Consider the following 16,164-nt stretch of genomic DNA (forward strand, 5'->3'; position numbering starts at 1 on the left):
GATGCAGCACCGACCCATTTCTATGAGTTGCTCTTTCATTTGATACTCACAGCTACTTAAGTAGGTACCATTATAACCTTATTCTACTAAAGAAGAAACTGCCTCAGGAAGGTGAAGAACTTTGTCTAAGGTCAACAGCTGGGATTTGAGATGGCTGGGGTCTGGGCCCTCTTGAAGAAAAAACCCCTGATTTCTAAACATTTCATCCAGATTCCAACTCCAATAAATTGGACTATCAAGGCTAAACACCTCTGATTACATAAACAGGTCAGACAACTGAAGAAGCTTCCAGTAGAATGCTAACTTCTGTAGCTAAGCTTAATTATTTAACAGAAAAATTTGCAGCCAAACAACGTGTTGTTTTCCTTGAAAGCATGCGCACACTGAGTTGGTAAAGACTGTGCCCGTGGAGGAGGAGAAAGGTTCTGTGTGTACTGGTATACACACAGTAAGCCATTTTCCATGGCTACTGTTTCTGACATGACATTTCATTCTCAACAGTAAATTTTTTTTTTTTTAAATATTTATTTCTTAGTTATCGGCGGAAACAACATCTTTGTTTTGTATGTGGTGCTGAGGGTCGAACCCGGGCCGCACGCATACCAGGCGAGCGCGCTACCGCTTGAGCCACATCCCCAGCCCCTCTCAACAGTAAAATTTAAGGTAGTTTATCCTAAGCTCCATGATATCCTTGTGCTTACTATCTTTGATAGGCCTATTAATAAGGAAAATCCAAATTACAGAAGTGGTATAAAATTCACAATTTATAGTTGAAAAATATGAGAAATCTATAATTATCAAATCAAATTAATAAGTTTTATTGATTAAACAGTAATTACAGCAGCCTTAAATACATAGTCTTTATTTAGTTTTTGTCCTGATATAGTTTGTGTAGTTTCTTACATTGCTTACAAGGAATGCTATTTAAAAATGTATCACTTTGCCAGACACTAGACATTTCTGGGGACCCGTTTAAAAATAAGGCAGTTTGATAAATACCAATATATAGAGATCCTTTCAAGTAGCAAGGATTCACGTTTGCCACAAGGAAGAGGGTTCCCTTTCTATCTTGGTTTCTTTGATCATTTTGTATGTGTGACTTAGAGTTAGTAAAACTAAGAAGGCGGGGTCATTCTGTAGGGGACCAAGAACCTACACTTCTGTAAAAATTTCAATTTCCTCAATAACTTAAGATCAACAGACAACTGATACAATGGCCATGACAGTTGACTACTGTGTGCCAGGTCCTGGGCTAAGCACTTTATATATTGGTTTGTCCCATCTCAAAGTTGATTTATTATTATTATGGACACATATTAATTGTACAGATAATGGGATTCACTGTGATTACTTCCGTACATGCACACATCTGCACTGATCATTTCCATCTACCCTCGTCCCCTCCCCATCTTCATATCCTGATCCCATTATTTATTTTTAACAATAAGCTTACAATATAATCCTCATTCTACTTATAAAGAAATAAACTTGTCTAATATCACCCAGCAATAAAGCAGCATGAACAGGACTCGAGCTCTGCGTGACCTGTAAGTTCTCTTAGTCTCTCATTAGCACACAGCATCTTCCTAATGAGCACGTGTGCCATGTGCCACCACCCCTCAGAGGAAAGAAACACATACACACGCCCAGTTCATCCTACCCTGTGAACTGAGTTCCTATTATAAAAATCTTAAGCAATTATAATTTTAGCTTTCTAATTTTTTTACTACACATACCCATATTTGGAAGCAAAGAGCATACAAGATAATTTAAATAAAATTTCTTCAGGGAAAACAAACAAACAAACAAAATGTTCTATATCCTTTTTCTGTATTGGGACATTCCAGAGGCCTTAGCAACAGGAACAGAGTGAGGAATGTTGTGGCAACAGAAAGAAATGAAATAATTTGTATGAAAGGCAATAGATATGTTTCTGAATACTTCTCAAGCATAAACTCATAATCAGGCCACCCACAAATTAACATATAGCTCTTATCCAAATGCAAAGAAAAATTTGATTTACAACAGAAAAAAAATATGGAGTTAGTAAAAATGAAATTCTTATTGAATTTAAAAGTTTACAAAATATGCTTTTAATATATAACTAAAACCATCAATTCTGTACTTAAAAATATGAAGAGTTTTAATACTGTATTTGAGTTCATGGATTCTGAAGCTAATTTAAAGAATGGATTTTTGCTCTTGTGTAAGGCTTGGCCCTTTCTCGAGATCTGGGTCACCACTACCTTCTAATAAGTGAGTGAGTGGCCCCACATCTATGCCTTGGGTACTTTAGGGACCCAAGGCCAGCATTCAGGGAAGGACTGGATTTAAGCACACAGACCAGTGAGCACATGCGTACAGAAACACCACAGTCCCCTGCAGAATGAAGGCCCTGGGCTGGAGACAGGATCTCCACTGCAGCAAGGGTGTTAATACAACTTTGACCTTTACTTCCAAATGGGAGACTGTGTTCAACAACAACCCAACTTGAATGTTGTTGCAAAGCATTTAACCTTTGCAGTATCCTGAGTGTCTCCCTTCTCCCACACATCCTCAACTTCTACATACCAGTGACTCCTACGTTGCTATCTTCAGCCCAGACTACTCCCAAGCTCTGTCTACATTCAAGTAGCCAACTGCCTACTAGACACTGCCATCTGGACGTCTCATATACACATCTCAAATGGAACAAGCGTGTCCAAGAGACTTCATGTGGGTCCTGCCCCACTTCTTGTTTCTAATAAGCTTTCCTCTCTTGGGTAAATGCTACTATTAGCCTCTCAATGGCCAAAACTAAAAACCCTGGTATCATCTCTAACTCTCTGTCCTTCATCACATCTAGGCCACCAGCAAATCCAGTTAGCTCCATTTCAAAACCTCTGCCCACTTCTTTCCATTGCTACAGCTACCTGGAGGGCACTAGACTATGGAAGAAATCTCCCAAGTGGTCTTCAATCCCCTCCACGAGGCCACCAGTATGATTCTTTAAAATCCTCTACCAAATCATGTCACTGCCCTGTTTAAAAGTCTCTGGTAGCTTCTTCAATGGCTTTTTTTTTTGGTACCAGCAATTCAACCCTGGGACACTTAACCACTGATCCACATCCTCAGCCCTTTTTAAAATATTTTATTTAGAGAAGGGGTCTCACTAAATTGCTGAGGCTGGCTTTGAACTCACAATCCTCTTGCCTCAGCCTCCTGAGCCGCTAGGTTGATAGGTGCGTACCACTGCACCCCGACTCCAGTGGCTTTTTATGAACAAACCTCAGCCCTTAGAACAGCCCCCAGAATGCATTCACTTCTCTCAGCCTGTCTTGTTCTCTGCTCGGTTCACTCTGCTTTGGGTACACTGACCTCCGTTCTCCCTGCAGACCCAGAAGTCTCATTCCCAACCAGGCTCTGCCATCACTTTAAAAGAGATGCCTGGCATGTTCTCAACTCAGGTCTCAGCTCAGCGGTCCCCTCTTCAAAAGCTTGCTCCCTGCTGCTCCCCAGTCGGTCATCCTGTATTACTGGTATTTAAGCAGAGTGGTTGCATGTGGTCCACCCTCTATCACCCTGTATCCCCTGGTTCTCTCATTCAAGACACATGTGACCTTGGCAAGTTCTATAACCTCCGTGGACTTGTGTTTCTTCATTTGTCAAACAGTGATGATCACAGTGCCTCTTTTGGCAGGTACTCCACAGGGCAGGAAAAGAAAGAATACACACAGTCTCAGGAGGATACCTTGGCTCCTGGAAGTGCCCACTGTTTCCCACAACCTGGAGACAGAAGTCACCCCACCCCGACGACTGGCCAGGAAACTAAGGCACGCATTCAGCTCTCATGAGCTAGCACATGGCAAAGCCTCCACTGGAACCCAGGGGTGCTGCACTCATCAGCCCAGGCAGGTTCCAGTGTCCCCCAGAACCTGCCTCCTCCAGCCACGCTGACTGCAGTGCCGGTGGCCTCCACTCCCCTGCTGGCCGATCCACTGACTTGAAAAGCGATAACACCATCCCTCTACTTCCAAGACTCCCACGGCGTCAAAGTGCGGTTGGGCTCACCTCTCCAAAAGCCGGGCCTCTTAGAATTTAGGCTGCGGAGTCAATTCACCCCTGTCCCAAGATGGTCTCGGAATTCCCAGAACCTACCTTGTCTCCCCACAATTCTACCTTTGGGCCAGACGGTTCCTACAGCGTGGAAAGTTTTCCCCTCTTTCTGAAATTCCTACCACTCAACAAGTGGCCCTGGGCCTTCCCAGCTGGGCTCCTCCTCACCCCACTCACACCTCCACCACAGCCCCTTCACGCACTGATTCATGACTTGCGAATAAGATTCATAAATGAAAATCTCTGCAGTACTGCTGGAGCGAGAGCGTGGTGCCTTCCTGGCCAGCCCCTGAGAGTGAGCTTGCTGTGTGTGTGTACTGGCGCCTGGACTTTCCTGCAGCTTTCATTTGCTCTGAGAAAAGAAACAGCTCCTCGACCTGGCCCACATGGCCCAGAGCAGAGGCCCTGCCTCTCGGCCGGGTTTCTCATCCTGGGCCACAGTGGGCTCTCTCCTGCAGTGCATGCTGGCACTTGCTAGTCCCTCCGTGTGGAACTCACTTCCCACAGACTTCTGCCGGCTGTTGCTTTACTTCAGTCATTCTTAGCCTCAAGTCACTTTTCTGGAGACTCACAAGGCAGGGCCCGCATGACATGGTCTCTGAGCACAAACAAGCCCTGACACAGAGCACCAGCATCATTCCTCATTTGTGATTATCAATCCAGAAAGCAGCAATGATTACGTCTTACATATTACTTGCTGGATAACGATCAAAATGTTAGGTTAAGTTTCTGTGATACCATCATAAGTCAGAAGGCTGTAAATGTGCCTTCATGTTGCTGAGTGACACAATACCTGCTGGAACTGCGTATGCCCTTCAGGATGAGAAAACTTCAAGTCCTCTTCAACACGTGATCCCATACCTGGAGACAGTTTCAGGTTCAATCTCCACATTTCAGGGTCTGATTTTCAAATCTACTTACTGGGAAATTCTCTTTTACTACTGCATTCTATGCAACAGCCCAAAGCACTTTTATAGTCAAGACTACTTGGATTCAACTCCCTACTCTTTCTTTTACTAAATGTGTAAGCAAGGTTAAATTTCTTAACCTCTTTGAACCTGGGTTTCCCTTGTCTACAACATATAATTCAAAGAACCAGTGTTCCATAGCTCTACTGTGAGGATTCCATGGAGAGGACCCAGCGCCGAGTCCAAAGTAAACACTTGATAACTTAGCTACAAAGCCACAAGATTTCACACGTGAGGTTTTTCAACTACCCAGGACATGATACATCATCTAACAGCAGCTGACCACTGTACAATGTGAGCTGAACTCTCTCGTGGTCTGCTGCTCCCACTGCTGACCAACCACACTCCACCCGACAGGCCATGCAGGGCAGCAGCAGGGGACACCTGCTGGGGATCTGGCTGCAGGAGGATGGGTGGCTCTTCTTTGCACATCAGGGAGAGCCCAAGACCTTCAGCAAGGAAGCCACATGATAGAAACAGTAACTCTGGCATGGGTGTGGGTCACTTAGGGTGGAGGATGGTTCCCAAAAACTGATGCAAAAGTCAGAATAAGACAGGAGGAGCCTGCATAATGAAGAAGAGGGAAACTAGTATGAAATGCTCTGAAGGACCTGGCAGAGTAGTTGGGAGACCACAGATGTTGAAGTGAGGCAGAGTAAGGAATCCATACATGGTTCTGCAGCATCTTCCTTTCTCGCTGCAGCTTCTGGAGATGCATGCAGGACTGGAGATGCAGAATAGAAGAACTTAGTTGGCTGGAGCCTCTAGAGCCAGACCGGCTGTGTTCAAATCCCAGCCTGACACTCACTAGCCTCAGTCTTCTTGTCTGTGAGTACAGGACCTAGTACCCACACTCAGCACTAAGGAGGCCTTCCTAGGGTGTGCAGCCAATAAGCACATGCTGTCTCCCAGCTCTCCACTCTGGAGTTCTCAGTGCCTTAAACTCACTTCAACCCCAGCTCGGGGTCTTCGTTGCACTCTGGTACTCCCATCTCCTTGACTTGGTGACTGTCAGGACCTCGGCTGATTCTGTTCCCTCTGCATGGAGTGCTTCGTCTGGCTGCCTCCAGTCTCAGCCTGCATTGAAAACACCTTCCCTGATCACTCACGGCCCCTATGGCTTCAGACAGTCCTCATCCATCATCCACTTGTCACTTGGGGTCAGGCGTATCTCCTTCACTAGGATATAAGCTCCAGGAGGGCAGGAGCCACACACGCAAAGCACAGAACCTAGAAAATTCTCAACAAAAGAATCTGAGAACAGCTTCCGGAACTAGAGGGCGGGAGTCCAAATCCCAATCCTATCCAGTTGCTAAGAGTTGTTACTCCACCTCGGTATCCTCACCCGTCAACAGAATAACCTTCATGGACAGTTGTTACGGATGAAAAGAAAAGGTTTACGTAAAAAGCCCTTTTAACTATGTCCAGCCCGAAGTATGTGCAAGGCATGTGCATAAAATTACTTCTGCTTCACTGTCACGGTATGCACTGGCCACTGCTTCCAACACTGTTGTTCTACAACTACTACTTGTTACCACTCTTTATTAAGTACTTACTGTGCGCCAGCTATCATGCCAAGAGCTCTATACGCATCATTTCATTTACTGAAAATACATGAATATCTACTATCCCTAGGTACTGTTATCGGGTGTTTGTAAACCAAAAAACAAACAAAATAACTAATCCTGAGAAGCACTAATATGTACAACAAAAATAGTAAGAGTTCACAGTTAACTGAATGCTTCCTGTATCCCAAAACAATGTTAATTAACTCACATGAGCTCTTGGGGTTGATGTAAAAAAAAGTCCTAAAGTGACTTTTTTTACTTTAGGAAAAAGTACATGTGGTACCACGAGACTGCCTGCATTAAGTCATAAAGCCAGCAAGTGGAGGAGCCTAAGTTGAAGGTGGGCTCATCCCAGGCTCACAGCCTCACTACATGAACCTCCATCGCTCGGTGTCCTCCCTGAGTTTTTCTCTGCATCTCCTAGGAAACCCCTGTTCTTCTGTCTAGTTCCATCAGAGTCAGCCAAGGTACTTCCACATGACAACAGACTTCTTGGGGTACCTCTGGATTGTCTGTTCTCACTGCTGCTCAAAGTTTTCTGAGATATAAGGACTCCCAGCCTTATTAGTGTTAGAGATACTTTCAAGTCACCTGGAAGGCTAGTCTCCACATAACTGAGGCTTCACTGTAGTCAACACCACATTGATTTCAAATGGGGAGTCTCAATAGTGGGTAATTAAAAGCAGTATCAACGATAGAAAGTTTTTAATTGCTTTAGAGTTTTTCAAGTTTTAAAATGGGTTTTAGAATCCCAGTTGGGAAAAGATAAAATATAATTTTATTTCCACCCTCCACAAGCAAATCTCCCAAATTCATATCATCTACTCCAATAATTAAAGGGAACTGGATTTCCCTTTAACCATAAGATGCTAAATGATGGAACCAATCAGAGACAGGAAAGGCCAATGAGCAATCTGCCAAATGTGTATGGTTTGAGGCCTTATCTGAACTAAAGCAGTCAATAAACAGTGGATTTTAAAAAGAAAAAAATAGTTTACCATAGTAGGAACCAACAAAAACATCAGAGAGCCAAAGTTGCGTCAGAAAATACTCCTGTCTGATATTTATTAATTGCTAATTACAAATGTCCTATCTCCCCACAGAGACCCTTCCCAGGTAAGAGCCCTTAAGTGCTTTCAATGTCACTGCTTCTATTGAAACTGATACATAACACCTGGGTCAGGACACAGGAGGTGGACATCAGGATCCTGGGGAACCTGGACTGGGGAAGGCAAACAGGGTTATAATAGTGACCGACAGGCCAGGCTGTCACAGATATTCCTGAAGCTACTCTTCAACATGCTGTGAGCAAATTCTAACCTCTCAAATCAGAAACCATGCCTTTAACCCCAGGTGACAGAAATCTGGAAATGCCCACCACAATCTTTACCTAGTGTGTATGTAGCCTGTGGTAAGATGTGGGCTCAAGTGCCTAGTTACCTGGCTTTAACCTGTAGGCATGCAATTTCTGCATCTGAAAGGCCATGGAAGCAATGATAATCTACCTGATAGTCAGAATGAATGAGCTAATACATAAGAAATGCTCATCTCTGTATCCGTCTAAACACAGTCAGCAATATATATCAGAGCTCAATAAAGAATGGTGTTTATTGTTTTCATTATTATTATTGTGGTTACAGTTATAATCTCATGACTCAGTTAAGAATACTACTCCTGGGCTGGGGATGTGGCTCAAGCGGTAGCGCACTCGCCTGGCATGAGTGCGACTCCAGGTTCGATCCTCAGCACCACATACAAACAACGATGTTGTGTCTGCCAAAAACTTAAAAATAAATATTAAAATTCTCTCTTCTCTCTTAAAAAAAAAGAAAAAAAGAAAAAAAAACGAAAAAAAAAGAATACTACTTCTTTTGTTCAAAAGGCAGCCAAGTATCTCCTATGGGAGGTGCAGAAAACCCATGTCTTTCATACAACTAACAATAACATTAACTACAGAATCGCACCAGATATTGACCTATAACATTATGTTTTTAAATGGTTAACCTCCATAGACCACAACAAATTTAAAAGAACAAAAATTATACGTGTGTGTGTGTGTGTGTGTGTGTATGTGTGAGTGTGTAAATAATACACTATATAAATCAGGTATATTCTCTGAACACATTGTTATCTGCTATGATTATTAATTTGATTCCAATCTACAAATGCTTAGAAACTAAACTACACACTTCAAATAATCCATTAGTTAAAGGAAGTCACAAAAGATATAAATACACTGAACTGAACAAAAATAAAAAACATAACAAAAATTTGTGAGATGTAACAAAGGCAGTGCTGGGAAGGAAACCTGTAGCACTAACTGCTTATCCTAGAAACTGAGGGAAAGGTTCAAGTTAATAACATAATCTCACATCTTAAAATCAAATTATATCCAAGGTAGGCAGAAGAGAAAAATCTAAGTGCAGAAATCAATAAAACTCAAGGGGAAAAATCTAGAGAAATATAAATAAAACAAAAAACTAGTTCTTTGAAAAGATCAATAAAATTGACAAAACTCATATAAGACTGAGTTTGGTCCAAGGGTATGAGGAAGACTGGTCAATCTGAAAACCAAACAGCAGAATCCACAATTTCAACAGGCTAAATAAGAAAAACAAAACAACAACAACAACAACAAAAAACATATCCATTGATGCAATAAAGAATTTGATGAAATTCATGACAAGAAAAAAAATCTGAACAGATAATTAGTAATACAGAGATCTTCCTCAATTTGATACAGAATATTTACAAAAAAACCTACAGTTGGCATGGTACTCAGTGAAGAATGAATGCTTTTTCTTCTAAGCTCAGGAATAGTTGCGATGGTATCCACTCCTAACACTGCTATTCAATATAGCATTAGAAGTATGGGCAAGAGAAATAAAGAAATAAAAAGAATATAGGTTGGTAGGGAGGAAATAAACTTGCCCCCTTTTGCAAATGACATCATGTCCATGTGAAAAATTCCCAAGGAATGTACAAAAACACCAGCTGGAATTTAGGAGTTTAGCAAGATCACAGACTACAGGAACATAACAAAAGCAATCGTCATGTGACAATCTATACTAACAGCTACTTGGGAGGCTGAGGCAGGAGGATTGCTTGAGCCCAGGCATTTGAGGCCAGCCTGGGCAACACGGTTGAGACCCATTCTCAAAATTTGGTGTAGGCCAGTTGCAGTGGCACATTCCTATAATCCCAGCTACTCCAGGAGTAGGAAGATTTCAAACTGAAGGCCAGCCTGGACAACTCAGCAAGACCCTGTCTTAAAATAAAATTGAAAACCAAACCAAAAACAACAACAAAACCCCACCCAAACCCAAAAAGCAAAACAAAAAATCTTGGCCTAGCATGTCAGGAATGTTGTCGTATGGTATTTCTGAGTAAAATTTAGCAGCCACAGGTCTGTGATGAGTGTGGTAAACTAGACATCTGTATCTTTTATAACTACATGAAAAAGACGTACTGAAATGTAATTAGCTCATATCTGTAAAATCTCTAAAAATCATACCAGAAATATGACCCAGAAAGTTCAGAAATAAATAACGAAATACATAGGAAGCATTTTGAGTTTGGTTCAGATCCCTCAAGTCACAGGGAAAATGATTTTTAGTTCTTCTATTTTAATAGTCACAATGAAAACCAAAGTACACACTCAGTGTGCATATCATCTTCAGAATAAAGCCTTGCTGCCTGAAGTATGGTTCACGGACCAACAGCTCAAGTTATCACCTGGAATCTGGTTAGAATCAGAACCTTCAGAATCTGCACTGGTGGTGATTCACATACATGACGGAGAAGCACTACAAATACAGCATCATTAAATCTGGACTAAAACTTGAATATTACCAATATTGGAGAAGTTATCCATATCACCATGACCCAGACTTTTTTCAATTCATCTGGCCATCAAATATATATCAAGCATCTACCATGTACTATGGTAAAGCAGCTTTGCATTCTTTTGGACTAAATCCCCTTAGGTTATATGGTATAATCCTTTTTACATGTTGTTGGATTTCGTTTGCTAGGATTTCACTGAAGATTGTTGTCTTTATTCAGAAGGAATCTGATCCATTGTTTTTAGTTTTTGTGATGTCTCTGATTTTGATATCCAGGTAACTGAGCTTATAGAATTGGTTGAGAAGTCAAGTCTTCTAATCTTCTTGTTTTTCAAAGGAGTTTTTGTAGGACTGGCACAGGGGATTTAACCCAGGGATGCTTCCCCAATGAGCAACATCCCCACACCTTCATATACTTGTTAATGTCCAGACATTTCTAAGAATTCAGTGATGCCATCAAGGCCTGGGCTTTTCCTGATGACATTTTAATGTCACCAATTCAAATAACTTGTTCTAGTACTACTCAGATCTTTTGATTCTTTACAGGCAGTTTTGGGAGGCTGGCGTCCTCTCTTGGATATTATCCACTGTCTAGGCTATCCTATGCGCCACAGGCAGACAGCTGTTCACAGTATTCCCAGAGAAACCTTTTAATTTCTATAAGGTCAGTAATGATGTCATGACTCTCATCCCTATTTTATTAATAATAATAATACAGCCCAATCTAGCGAAAGGTTTTCCTCTTTAACTGAGCTTGTCAAAGTACAACTTCTGGTGACATTGATTTTTCTCTTTTCCTATTCTCTAGTCGTTTCCACCCTGACCTATATTATTTGCTTCTCTCTGCTTGCTTTGAGTTTTTCCCCCCCCCTAGTTTTTAAGGTGAAATGCCATTGATTTGTGAGCTTTCATATTTTTTCTTGTAGTTGTTTATAACTATAAATTTCCCCCTAAGCAACCATGACTTTAACTGTATTCTTGTTGTGGTATGTTGTGCTTAACTTCCATTAATCTCAAAATATTTTCTAATTTCTCATGATTTTTTCCCTCTGGCCCAGTGTGTTGTTAAACTTCACATACTTGTAAATGTCCCAAATCCACTGCTATTAATTTCTAATATCATTCATTACGTGTGGTAAGAGAATATATTTTGTACTCATGATTCCAGGCTTTTTACATTTACTGAGGCTCGTTTTATTATGTCCTACCAGCTGATTCTGAAACATTTCTTGTGCACTTAACAGTGTGTACTCTCCTGTTCCTGCTTAGGGCTAGTTGACTTATGTTATCTAAACCATCCACATTCTTGATCTTCTGCCTACTGATTGTAGCCATTCTTGAAAGTAGGATATTAACGTTTCTAACTATAATTGTTGAACTGCCCATTTCTTCTTTCAGTGTAAAGTTTTTTGCTTCATGTACTATAAGGCTCTGCTAGAAGATGCATTATCTTTAAAACTACTTCTTTCTGGGCTGGGGATGTGGCTCAAGCGGTAGCGCGCTCGCCTGGCATGTGTGCGGCCCGGGTTCGATCCTCAGCACCACATACAAACAAAGATGTTGTGTCCGCCGATAACTAAAAAATAAATATTAAAAAGTTCTCTCTCTCTCTCCTCTCACTATCTTTAAAAAAAAAACTACTTCTTTCTGATGAACTGACCCATTCATGATTATAACATGCCTTTTTTGTCTCTAATCCCATTTTAAATAAAAGTCTATTTATACACTTCCTAGTATAGACTTTTAGCCCTCTTTTGATTACTGTTTGCATGTTCTCTCTCTTCCACCCATTGGCATTCAATGTATTTGACTTTAATTGAATGTGTATCTCTTACAGATAACATATGGCTGGATGACATTGTCTTAAAGATCCATTCTGCAAATTCCTGACAATTTTGATTAGTCCTTAGTCCATTTACATTTAATATAATTACCAATAAGGTATGATTTATATCTGCCATTTTGTTATTTGTTTTCTATACGTATTATGTCTTTTTTTGTTCCTCTATTATTCTTCTACTGTCTTCTTTACGTATATAAGATATATACCTTATATATATTAACACCCTTAACTCCAAATAACCTACTTTGAATTAAAATCAACTTAATGTATAATATATACTTTATATACTGAGGTATATATATTTTATATATACATATAAAAAGATAGTAAGACTTAAGTATGTATTATAGGGGCTGGGATTGTAGCTCAGTGATAGAGCAATAGCCTTGCATACATGTGGTGCTGGGTTCAATCCTCAGCACCACATAAAAATAAATTAAGAGCTGGGTGTGGTGGCGCTCGCCTGTAATCCCTACCGCTCAGGAGGCTGAGTCAGGAGGATCAAGAGTTCAAAACCAGCCTCAGCAACAGCAAGGCCCTAAGCAACTCAGTGAGACCCTGTCTCTAAATACAATACAAAATAGGGCTGGGGATGTGGCTCATGGTGGAGTGCCTCCGAGTTCAATCCCCGGTACCAAAAACAAAACCAGAAACACCACAATGAGATGTCACCTCATCCTAGTCATATAATGGTTATAATAAAAAAGACAAAAAAATAACAAATGCTGGTGAGGATGCAGAGAAAGGGGAACTGTCTCACACTGGTGATGGGAATGTAAATTAGTACAGCCATTATGAAACAGAATGCAGGTTCCTCAAAAAACTAAAAATAGTACCATCAGTGGATCCGGCTATGTCACTACTAGGTATATAGTAAAAGGAAATCAATCCATCTAAGAGATACCTGCACTCCCATGTTTATGGCAGGATTATTCACAACAGCCAGGATAGGAAATCAGTTGTAGTGTCCTGTAGCAGATGAATGGATGAGGAAAATGTGGTGTGTCTACAATATGGAGGACTAGAGATGTACTTGGTGGTAACGCACTTGCCTAACCTGGGTTTGATCCCAGCAATGCGGGGGGTGAAGGGGGGATGGAAAATGGAGTGATATTCAGCCATGAAAGAAAAAACTGAAATCCTGTCATTTGTAGTAACCTGGATGAAGCTAGAGGATATTATGTTAAGTGAAATAAGGCAGTCCCAGACACACAAATGCTGCATGCTAAATTAATTTCATAGACTTAGTAGAACAACGGTCACTAGATGCAAGAAATGGTAAGGAGAGAGTAAAGGGTAGTTGCACAATAGGTTTAAAATTTTTTTTCTGCAAAATTTCATTCATAAAACTAAGCATTTTAACATCCCTAAAAAAATCACAATTTCAAAGTATTTTATAAAAACTTTGCTTTGATATAGCTCCATTCTGTACTCCTTGCTCTCACTTCCCATGGGTGGAAACAGTTAGTTTGTCTCATAATACTTAAGTGGGACAATTAGGTTGGGCACAGTGATTCATGCCTGTAATCCCAGGTACTCAGAGGCTGAGGCAGGAGGATTATAAATCTGAGGCCTGCTTGGGCAACTTTAGTTAGTCCCTGTCTTAAAAAGAGAGCTGGACATGTAGCTCATCAGTAAAGTGCTTGCTCAGCAAGCATGAGACCCTGGGTTCAATCCTAAATACCACAAAAACAAACAAAAACTGGATAATTTATGTGGCGTAGCAATTCTGGAAATGACATCTACCTGACCCTGTCCGATTAATGACTTCCCGGAACTAACTGTACAAAGTCTGCATTCTTTGTCATGTGTAGCCAGTCAAGTTCTTGTTTGGTTGGCGGATTGCTGGACAGAGATTTCCTTAAATGCTTTGAACTCTGTAAATCTCCCAGCCCCTGCAAAGGTGCAGGCAGTTATGACTCTGCCTTAGCCTTCACTTCCTGCTTGCCCAGAGCCTGAGGTCAGCCAGAGGTGACAGACAGGGCCTTCTTAGGTTTTTCTTGGGCATGGGTAGCCTCACAGATGTATAGTTTTCTAGATTCCCAGAAATAGGTGGAAGTTCTACACAGCTCCACAACTGATACCTTATTTCCTATCCAATTTTGATTAGCTGCTTGCTAGCTCCAACTTGCTCCAATTGCTACGCCATATAAATTATCCAGTTTCTGTTTGTTTGCTAGCTTCAACTGGTATAATGCTTAGGCAACTGAAATATTAAAAAATTGCTTCCGGGTGCAGTGGTGCATCCCTATAATTCCAGCAACTTGGGAGGCTGAGACAGGAGGATCACAAGTTTGAGGCCAGCCTCAGCAACTGAGAAAGCCCTAAGCAATTTAGTGAGACGCTGTCACAAAATGAAAAATAAAAAGAGCTAGGGATGTAGCTTAGTGGCAAAGCATCACTGAGTTCAACTTACCAGTAGTGCCTCCAAATCGCTAATATATACATTTTTGAACACTCTTGGGATAGAACATAAAATGAACTCTGAACCATGCCAAATAAAGATAAGCTCTGAGAATAGAGCATGCTGAGAGCTACCAGATAGTCACACAGCTGTCTGACCAAACGCACTGTGTTCCCCCTGGTAGCTGCTAGTCTGCTGGGTTTTATAGCTATCATAGCTGTGAGGCTGTTTCTTTTCAAAGTTACTGTGGAGCCGGGGAGGGGAGGTTAAAGCAGAGCAAATTAAAATTCTACAGAGTTCTCTGATTCAGCCTCTTTGTTTTTTTAATTTTTATTTTTTTAAATCTTGCACTTTCTAGAAGGAGGCAGCTTTGGTTGATTTTCAGAATTCTGAAAACGATGATTTTAGTAATTCTTGCCAGTGTTGTCATCGCTTTTATTGAAGGGCAAATTTTTGGAGGTCCTTCTTCTGCCATTTGGAAATGCTTAACTTCTAGAAGCAGCACTTTCGTGAAGGTTGATATCATCAAATTGTTCACTACTATTTTCAACATGGCCCAAACTATAGTGTGGAGAAGGGAGGTACGTGGTACAAGGCCAGTCAGGAGCTGCCTGCAGAACACAGCTGAGAGACACGGTGGGCGGTCTAGACTCAGGGATGGTACTGGGAAGGCACAGGGAGGATTCAGTGGTTCAGAAGTGCCAACATAGCTTGGCAATGGCCTGAGCATCAGGGTGGCGAGGGGAATGACACCGTGTTTCCCTTCCTGTAGAGCAGGATGAATGGGTGGTACCCCTTTCTGAGGAAAAAAAATCTTGGAAGGACGCCAGGCCTGAGAATGAGGAGCAACACTGAGGACATCTTGGTTCCAGGGAGCTGCTAAGATACCCGAGAAGATGCTCGGAAAGTCATCATCTTGAAGATTTTCCCCTAATTTTAAGCAAATGCTTTGTAAATTAAATCTTAAAACTTTATGCCTTCCATATGCAAACAAATCATGTATTTAAGAGCAAAGCATGTACACCAAGTGTCAATAACTCAAAGTCCCAGAAATCTAAATATGGTTCCGAGAATGATGAAAACGGTGCATAAGTGCCTAAAACCACTCACTGCTTCCACTCCGATGAATTAGTTTTCCCCAAAGGCAACTTTGTTTAAAGAGAAGTTATAATAAAAACAAAGATCAATCTTCCCCAAGTCTAAAAGACTGCATTGCACTAATACACACGTCAATTTAATGTTCTCACTGATGCTTGTGAAAACAAATCAATCAGATTCTTTGACTCCTCCACTCATTCCACGAATACTCTAGCACCTTGCACTTGGTCAGACCTGGGGGAGATGGCTGGAAAGAGGTCACAGAAAGTCCCCGAAGTGTGGATTCTTCTTTTTAACTCTGGCTTTACTGACTACTGTACTAAATGTTTTAGTTCTGGACTTT

This window comes from Spermophilus citellus (genome assembly GCF_964194105.1).
Source record: "Spermophilus citellus genome assembly, contig: SCAFFOLD_91, whole genome shotgun sequence".
Classification (NCBI taxonomy): Eukaryota; Metazoa; Chordata; class Mammalia; order Rodentia; family Sciuridae; genus Spermophilus; species Spermophilus citellus.